Below are 9,954 nucleotides of genomic sequence, written 5' to 3' on the forward strand. Positions count from 1 at the left end.
ACTTTTCTGTTAAGCATTCTCAGAGCCGGCTCATCTGATGTTGTTATGGTTCGTGCTTCTGCGCTTTATAGCCTGACTTGTATAGAGGGCTTTACTTGTACATTGCCTACTCTGTCTAAAGTAGCGTTTTTTGGCAAGAGTGAGTCTTCGCTGGATTCCTAGACCGACATTGTGGTTTGCGTTAATGATGATTCCCAAATATACGAAGTTCTTTACTATTTAAATTAAATTATGGCTACCAACAGTGACGTGGCTGACAAGACGCAAATGCGTGTATTTGACTATGCAACTTTTAGTAGATCTAGATGAAATTACTTCGGTCTTGGCATGCTAGTGTGATTCTGTTTGAAGTACTTCAGTAATTTATCCTGTAACAGGGTGCTGTCACATTGTCCCAGTTCATCAAACTGTTTACCGGCAACTATATAAGCTCAAACGTAACCACTACGGCATTCGGCTTCATCTTAGAATTTGCAACTATTTTTGAAGTGGTGCTCGCTGGCAGTGATCAGCTGAGGAAGTAATGAGTGGACTTCTCATTTTCTTCAGAGGAAGCTTGTCAGTATGTGCCAACTTTTTCCCATGTTCGTAATAAAGAGCTAGCCGCCTCCATTATGTTTAGAATGGAGGGGGAGGCACTTATTGGTCTGTAGTTTACATGATCTAGGAATAAAAACCACACGCACCCATCTGCTTGCTACCCTAACCGCTAGCAAACTGGCATACGCCGCATCTCAGCATTCCGTAAATTGTGTTTCCATCAAGGGCTTCAATGTTTACTGCCAGTAGAAGATCCAGAATGCTTTATACTACTTAGAGCTACATTTGGCCCAGATGTCTTGTTCTAATAAATGGCTTCTAGGTTTTCACAATACTGCTCCCATAATTTCTCTTCTGCAGTCTTCGTACAGCTTTTTTATTTTCTTAAGGTTACTTCCCTAAGCATCCAACTTCACTTTAAGTCGGCTGTAGTTAAGACCGCAAATCTTTCTTTTCTCTAATATGAATATCGAAGACTTTATTTCGTATACTCCAAGCGTCGTCTCATCAACTTTCGCTAACATCAGAGCTATACATCAGGGCAGGTGTAATAAGCTACTCATAAGCATAGTTTTGGCACTTAATGCTGGTTTTCAAACGTTTGTCAACAGCGAAATAGGAATTACATGTTTTGCGTCTTGAGGTGAAGACCAACTTACCCCAGATTGTATCTGTATCTGTGTGGTTTTGTTATGCTGATGGAAAGTCGTCTTGTCGGAAACCTTATTTGGTTGCACCTACGGGGTGTTTGGGTTTTCCAATGGTCTTTCTATCGCCCTCAGTGTTGGGTCGAAAATTTCATGCTGGCCAAACTATTCGAGCAAATTTACGACGTTGTCGAAGAGCGGTAACCAAATCGTCCCAAACTCAGTAGCGTCAATAATTCTACTATCTCGGCGGGGGGTTTGGAACCCCACCTCACATTCTATGAATAAGCTACTAATTTTGGCTAAAAATATGATGGTGCATAATGTTAGGCGGATTCGTTTGCATATCTTCTAAAGCATTCCTTTAGAAGCAGAACTTTTGCTGATACCAATTTCTAGTGTAAGCGGAATTCATACATCATTGAACGGAATATAGTACCCTGCAAAACATCATGCGATTAATCCCTAAAGAGAGTGACCTGCGATAGATCTTTTTTGTCTGTATTGGGATATAATTGATCCACTGCAGTCCCTTTTGGGTACAGTTGTGATAAGTTAGTTTTAAACTTTGTAGCAAATTTTAAGAAACAATCACAAAATAAATGAATTATTTCATAAATATCCGGAGCCGCAAATCGAGCCTAATATACCGGATTTCATTATTAGAGGATTTGTTTTTGTTATATTTTTCTACAATACCAATACTAAAAAGAAAATAAAAATATTGTATTAAAGCTAAAAAAATTATAAAATCGGTAAGAATTCCTATGTGGGTAGAAAGAGGACTTATCCGGAAGTACTCGTAGCCGAAGAAAGAGTATCTGTCCGATAGCACCCTAGAGGTACGAAGAGAATCTGCCCGACAGATCATTAACACTTGCTTTACGGTACTTCAGCGTTCAAATCATGGGCTCAGCTTTAAATCTGGCCTACCTTCTTTGTCATCTATTATTGGTTCTTATTTTAGAGATGCTTTCGTTTTCAAATTAACATAACTATTAGTGATAAATTCACTCATCTTCTGATTGAATCGAACAAAATATTATATCACGGCACCAGGTAAAATGTTCCTTTTCCGCCTTCGGATTATTTTTGTCGAGGTCAATACGCGACTTTTGACACAAGAAAGCGTACACTATCATTAGAGTATTATTTTACTACCATTGGGGTTGAAAATGTCGTATAATGTCCCTATTTGAGTCCTTTTTGATACAAAAAAGGGCTTGTCTTCATAAGTTCCCATATGGGTACAAAGGGGATTGTTCCTATCGATCCCTTTTGGGTATAAATGGGTACAATTAGTCTCTTAATATAACATGCTCAAACAAAAGGAACAGTTCAGCTCATACAAAGAGATCAAAACTGGCATTGGTCGCATACCACTTTGCGACTCATCCTGGACTCATCCCAGACTAATCGCATTTTTTGCAGGGTAGTTACCTACATTGAAAGAAATGGTGTTAGTAAAATAAACAAATCGGTTCTGTCGTTCTTGACTTAACGGAGATTCGGTGAAATTGATCGAATTACGGTTAATTCGACAGAGTTCTTTGTCAAACGAACAAATTAGTTTAGTCATTTCAACAGAAGAGAAATTGTTGCTCTTAAGTTAACAAAATTCTGTAAAATTGACAGATTCCTGGTCCATCTAACTGATTTTTCTGTTAACACAACTGACCTCACTAGTCTTTCAACAGCGATCAACAGTCAAAACATGAGCAAATTTCAAAAAGAATTTTACGCTCACTGCGCTCTCTACTTTGTACTTATGACGATGGTGCCAGTTGTTTAAAAAAACACACAAAATGGGAAAACAACAAACAACTAGTTTTTCAGTTATCAATACAAAACGAAAAACCCTTTTTTGAATTTACTGTTCAAAAAATTATGAGATACCGGGACACCTATTTATCGGGTACAATTTTGCAACTTCTCATCGAAGCGAAATGCAAAATTGCGCCCTCTTGTTGCAAAAGTTTTGTTTGAACGAACAGGATTTTTCCAAGGTTAGTAACATTTTGTTCAAGTTTTTACGAATTTTCACTCAGGCGAACGAATTTAATAAGATAATAAAACCATCCTTTTTTAATGTTGATGCTTCCGAGAACATAAACGTTTGAGTTGTTTTGGATTCGTTTCAAATGAAAGTGTTACGAAAATTAAACTTGCCGAATTACATGTAAAGTTACTCCAGCGGTGAATTACCTTCTAGCGATTTGATTCTTTACTTTTCTATAACTTACAAATTCTCTATTTAAAATGTTATGTCAAACATTTATACAAGTTTTGTTCGAAACAATCAAGTATGGCAACTACATGCGAGAGAAGAAATTGAGAATGAGCTGGGCTGCAACTGAAAGAATTGAGAAAAAGTTTTGTGACTACTATTTTCATTTCTATTTGCAAAGCCAAGTTCAAACCTTTAAATTAAATAAATTATAAAATATAAAATTTGATGAAAGTGCGTTTAATAAAACAAAATAATAAAGTGTATAATGTTTAATGTGTGCCAGCATATTTGATGTAAGCCCAATTTAAGTTCGGTTAGCAAGTGCCACCGTGGTGTGATGGTAGTGTGCTCCGCCTGCTACACCGTATGCGCTGGGTTCGGACCCCGCGCAACGCAATATCAAAATTTTAGAAATGAGGTTTTTCAATTAGAAGAAAATGTTTCTAAGCGGGTTCGCCCCTCGGCAGTGTTTGGCAAGCTCTCCGAGTGTATTTCTGCCATGAAAAGCTCTCAGTGAAAACTCATCTGCCTTGCAGATGCCGTTCGGAGTCGGAGTAAAACATGTAAATCCCGTCCGGCCAATTCTTAGGGAAAATCAAGAGGAGCACGACGAAAATTGGAAGAGAAGCTCGGCCTTAGATCTCTTCGAGGGTTATCATGCCTTACATTTATTTATTTATATGGCAACATAGGTACTTTCGTACAAAGCTGTCACAACGACTTTTTTTGACCCGTATTTCGGTTGATTTTACCAGTCTTTTTCTTTCAGTGTACGACCTCATTAAGGACATCATAGGAAATTTTATTAGAGTTACGTTACACAATTTTTTTCTTCTAACACATAACTATATGTTAAACAAAATAATGATCGTATTAAAGGGTGAAAATATTATGCAGTCTCTTTATATGTAGTAGTAGTTATGTAGTTACACAACAACAGCTGTTCTTCATGCACACTTACTCTTTTTACCATAAAAAAAATAACACAAATATTTGTGATCATTGAGCACAAATTTAAATATTTTAAAACCACGTAAAAACCAAAAAACCAGCAGAGCATAGAAGGAAAGTAAATACACGCATACATGCATACATACATACATACACACATAGTATGTTGTAGATTGAATAGCAGGATCACATCAATTCAAATTAGGATCCTGTATTGCATGCATACAAAAACTGATCAGATGTTACGATCTTCACCGCACGCATGCGCATAAATTGGAATAATGAAAAAATAAAATAAAATAAAAAATTTGTATAAAAAGGGTTATGCGCGCATCATTCGATTTCAATAGAGCAGTTAATAGCAAAACCAAATTTAAAATTAGTTATGCGCTTTGAAAAAGAGTCCTGTTTACTGTAGTTCGTGTTTAGACAAAAGGCATTTGGTATGCTGCAGCAACGCCCAGTTGTGTTGGAGTGGCGGTGTTTTAGTTTTTGACTTCATTATAAATTGTGTTTATAAATAGAGATTTGGTTAGAGGGCGTTGCTCTGAGTTATTTCAAGTTCAATATTATGAAAAAGACAGTGGCGGATCGGGAGCTTGGCTGTGTGTATTTTTCTTTTGATCTGCGTACAGCGCTTAATAATACCAAAATGCAAGCTTTCGATTTCAAAGTATTTCCGAAAGTATGTATGTATTAAGTTTTTAAATACTTTTTGTATTTTTTATTTGGTACTTTTCTCATTACTGGGTGTGTACATTTCATGCTTATATAATTTTAATAAAACAATGTAATAATAACAATGTAAATAAATGTTATACTTAAAGACACAGAGTGAAAATTTCTGAAAGTGATCACCGAAAAACGTCATAATTTATTTTTGAGCAACAAAGGTATTTTTTAATAGCTATCGATAATACAACCCTTCAAAAAACGCGAGTACTTTATAAATAATGTAAGGAATACTCCTTTGGGAGTATAGGACTGCTCCAAATCTAATCTGTATTCATACAAAAAATGTGCTCCAATTAACATTGCGATGTCCTAGGAGAGGAGCAGGTGATCCCACTCTCGCTTTGTTTGTGAGTATTCCATAGAGTACATACGTGAGAGTACTTTCCAAAGTACTTTCACTGTAGTACTCCATGGAGCACCCACAGAGGATCATATGCCAAAGTACTAAAGAGGAATTGTGTCGGAAAGAATTACCGAAGTGAATTTAATTTAAAATGAAAGTAAATGAAGAGGGGCAATACAACTTTTATATTTTATACGACGAATATTATTATGTTATTTAGCATTTGCGTGAATAAAGAAACTAATATTTCTCTATACATACTATAGTATGTATGCATAAAACCAGTGCGCTGTTGCATTTTATCAGAGTTGCCAAAGTAAAATTTTATTATTAGCTATTTGCATGCAATATTTTACTTTTGGCAACTCTGTTCGATCGTCATCGTGTCGTGATTACTGTCGTTAAAAACGAGCAATGATCGGCTGATGGTGGTCCGCAAACGCATTGCAAAGGAGTATTGTTAGAGTACTCCAACATGAAGAAAATGGAACACCTAATCCAACAATTTTTACTCCACCGATTTTGACAATTCAAACACCAATTTGGTTGTAATTAAAAACTCTTTAAGAGCACAGTTTTTCATTTCTGTGAAATAAATTTCTATTTTTAAAATTGTTGCATAAACCGTGCAAAAAAAATTGTTCTGGAGCACATTTTTGCATGCAAGGAAGACCACATCCGCAAAATTTTACTCTCTATGATATTCCGTTGAGAAAAAAATGGCCCGCAGTATTGATGCTAGATATTTTTATTTGCACACTTTGGACTTGAATATTTTCCATACAAAATTTTATTTTTCAAAGCTATAAAATAATACTTCTGTTGCTCAAAAATAAACTATCACGTTTTTAGGTGATCCGTTCAGAAATTTTCACTCAAAATGAAACATGCACTATAAAACCATCCTATGTCCTCCCTGATTCGCGAATCGTTCGACGATATCTTCTGGTTTCACTTCATGGCAAGAATGTATATTCAGCAATGCCAGATCGACCAATCTTTGCTGAAGCATATTCGTTCTGAGCCACGTTTTCTACCGACGTAGGACCTTTCGGCGCTTGCATTCGTGACACACATCGTACATAAAATTTTGAGCAAATCATGGATGGTTGGTTATACATCTTTGTCACAAAATTCCAAAGTTTCCACAGCGTTAGTTTGTATACCAGAGGTTGTTTGAGAAGTTTCGGCTGTATTTTGCTTCCGAAAATATTGCCAATGAGTAATTTCTCCTTGAAGTCTTAAGTAAAGAAGCTTATCGGATTCCTTCAAAAGTGTGGAGAACCGCTGTGTTAAATATTCGATTAAATTTGTACTTTCACTTGTTGTCGTATCTTTTATATTCTTCGGTAGCATTGAACATATCTGAAAGCCAGACAAAACTTCTGGAGAAAATCGAATTTTCAAATCTTCTATAATATTTTGCAGAAGAGGAATGTACATGGGGACACGGAAATAATCATCACAGTATGATGTTTCGTGATTTTCTCGTTTTGTTTGTCAAATCATCGTAATCTAACAATATGAAAATAGATAATAGGCATGAACAATTTCTCAACGTGGAATGATTTCAATAAGTGTATATTTTAATTTCTGAACCAAATTCGGATTTCTCGACCTTTTGGTATGCAAATAGAGCATTTCAGCAAAAGATTTCCTAGGAAATGTGGCGTTAAAAGAAGTTTTTTTTTTTAACGGGCTTCCCTTGGATACTCTCACCAAGAGCAGGGCGTGTCATTTGTAGTTAAAAATTAAAAAGTACCACGTTGCGAATTGGAAAGGAGATCGCGCTAAATCTGCTCCCTCTGCGGTATAAGCAAATTATTGTATTGAAATGGATTAGTGAGGTGCGAGAATATTTTGCAAAATAAGGAAAAACTAGGCTATTTAGAAAGTATATTATTTTTTCTAAAGATCGTTCAACTCGGGCGCCAAGCAGTTTTCGGAAATATCACTAGTTAGGAAAGCTTACAACGAAAATAAAACTCCATAGAATAATTAATCAAAATGGATCTCTCTTCTACAAACCGTTTTCACAGATCCCGAACTGAAGTAGCTGCGATTCATCGTAAAAAATCCAGAACACATAAGAATAAAGTTTAGAGATAGCTTTAATTTATTTCAGCTGATTTTTAGGGGACTGTTGGTAAGGCGTAGCTGAACGCCATGCATGGTGGTCTGCGGAAAATGCTGAGTCAGTTCCTAACAAATATATAGAGGCACTTTCGCAAATCTGAAACATTTAAAGCTATCCATTTTTGTCCCTCAAACGCTCTGAAGGCTGATGAATTCTAATTCAACTTAACAGTATTATTGTTCGAAGGCCATGACATGATGCGAAGCCAAAGCGATTTGCAGCCGGTAAACATATTGTAGCGAATTCTGGGAAATTCTGCTTATTTTGCACTTTCTGCTATCTTTCGAATCCCTAAACAACAACTACGGCTCTTAGCTGATGATAACGTGAGTCTGATTGTTTTTCTTTCTTCTTCGTATTATGTGTAAGAGAAATAATCTCTCTACCTCAAGCTGCTGGTTATAAGTGTGTGGCTGCTTGTTTTGATATTTTCACATACATACGTGTGGCTGCTTGCTTTAATGTTGTGGATTTATTTTGTAGCAGCTAAATGCTAATATTCGCTACAATATCTAACGAGGTTGCATGTCACTTTTCGTGTGTTAGTCAATCATTGCTAGAGAAACAATTATTTAGGCCTTTGCTGATCACCCCAAATTAATTGATTTCGTGTTCTCAGACATCCAATTCATGGTAAAGTGGATCTATTACTATTTACCAGGAAGAATATGCAATCAGCATATCAATCACTTGGTCATGTTCTATTAAACTATCAATCGATTTCTTACTAGCCTAATTGGAATCCCTGAGTCACTTAAACTGCCGCCATATTTCAGTGTGTTCTTTAAGGGATCATTTTCTTGATTGATTCTTGCCTTTTTAAAGCGTTTTAGTATGTACTTACTTTCCAGAGGCGCAAATCAGTGGTCTATATGTTAATATCAGTAGACTATGCTTCAACATCCTTGCCGTGAGTTGTGACCTTAGACCTAAAATTGGTTTGACATTATATTAGGAATACATAGCCTCTACTTCAACTTTGGTGTCGGCGTCATTTCCAGGGTTCAGAAATACATAACTTTCGGCCGATGAAATAAGCTGGGTTGAAACTGGGGATTATCGTTGAGAAAGTAAAGGGGGCAGTCTTAGTCTGAGTGGGTACAAACGCCAGACGCCAGAAGTCAAGTTAAGGAGAGGAGAAGAATATTAATCACTTTATCTGCTGATGTCCAGGACTGCGCAGAAGATGATCCAAATTTCCGGATGGACGATATCGACCGTCTAGAGGCTAAGTTCATATGGGGCAAAAAGTGGTTTAATGCACACTAATTAGGAAATATCTGGTTGGGCGATGGTGCTTCAGCCAGCCACTCACCAAGGGAATTCACAATACACAAAAATCTTTCACTGTTTCAAGCGTTCAAGAACCCAAAAAATTTTTCTGTGGAGTCTCTACGCTGGAACGCACGATAATTTAAACAAGGAGTTAAAACTGGCGAAGTGAAGCGAGCTCAAATTTTTAACGATGTAGCAATTAGAGAAGTATATCACAACTGGCAACGGGGCAGTCAAAGTCTGAGTGGGTAGAAACGCCCAGCATTCAACATTACTATAGATCATTATATTCGCATTCTAGTTGATGAGAAAGCGTTAGCTTAGCCCTAGCAACTTCGCTCTCTGTAGTCTGCCCTATAGTAGCATACATCCGTTCAACTAGGCTAAGACGAGTTCATGGCATCAAAACTTCTTGAACCAATTGGATGAAAGCCATTGCACCCCCTTTCCTGCCTAATAGGTGCTTAAAAATAAATTTGGTGACACTTTTAAAAACTTTCACGTCAATGCAAACATTTTAATCAGATTTTAGAGATTAAAAAACATTCACCTTCTCTTCCTTCACCCATTACTAAAATTGATTTAAAAAATCTCCTAAAGGTGTCCTTTTATTACCTTCATTTCTTAACCTACTCCAAAAAAAAAAAAAAAAACGCCAAAGCTTATCAAAAGCCTATAAATCGTAATGAATAGCCCTCTAGTAACGATTTACTACTTAGAAAGCCAATGACCAACCCTTGGCAACAAAATTTTTAATATTGAATTTTAAAGCACAATTTTATTAGAATTTTTATTTTAGTAACATCAACGCATTAAACTTAAGACATTAAATTGATAAAAAAAAGTCAACAAATAAGCAAACATTACATTCAGGTGACTTATCAACTGCTGCGGCCAGCAAAGGCACAGCTTTTCAAGCGGAATGAAAAAACTCTTGATTTCTAGCAAACAAAGCTGCTGCCTCTGCGACAGTCGCTGCCTTGTTGTGGAGATGTGTCGTCTCATGTTCATGGCTCGCGGCCAAATCAAACCAATAATTCAACTTATCACCGCCGGATATTAGAAAAAAAGACCCCCAAATACAAGCAGGGGACAT

The sequence above is a fragment of the Eurosta solidaginis genome, chromosome 3 (genome assembly GCF_040869045.1).
Source record: "Eurosta solidaginis isolate ZX-2024a chromosome 3, ASM4086904v1, whole genome shotgun sequence".
NCBI lineage: Eukaryota > Metazoa > Arthropoda > Insecta > Diptera > Tephritidae > Eurosta > Eurosta solidaginis.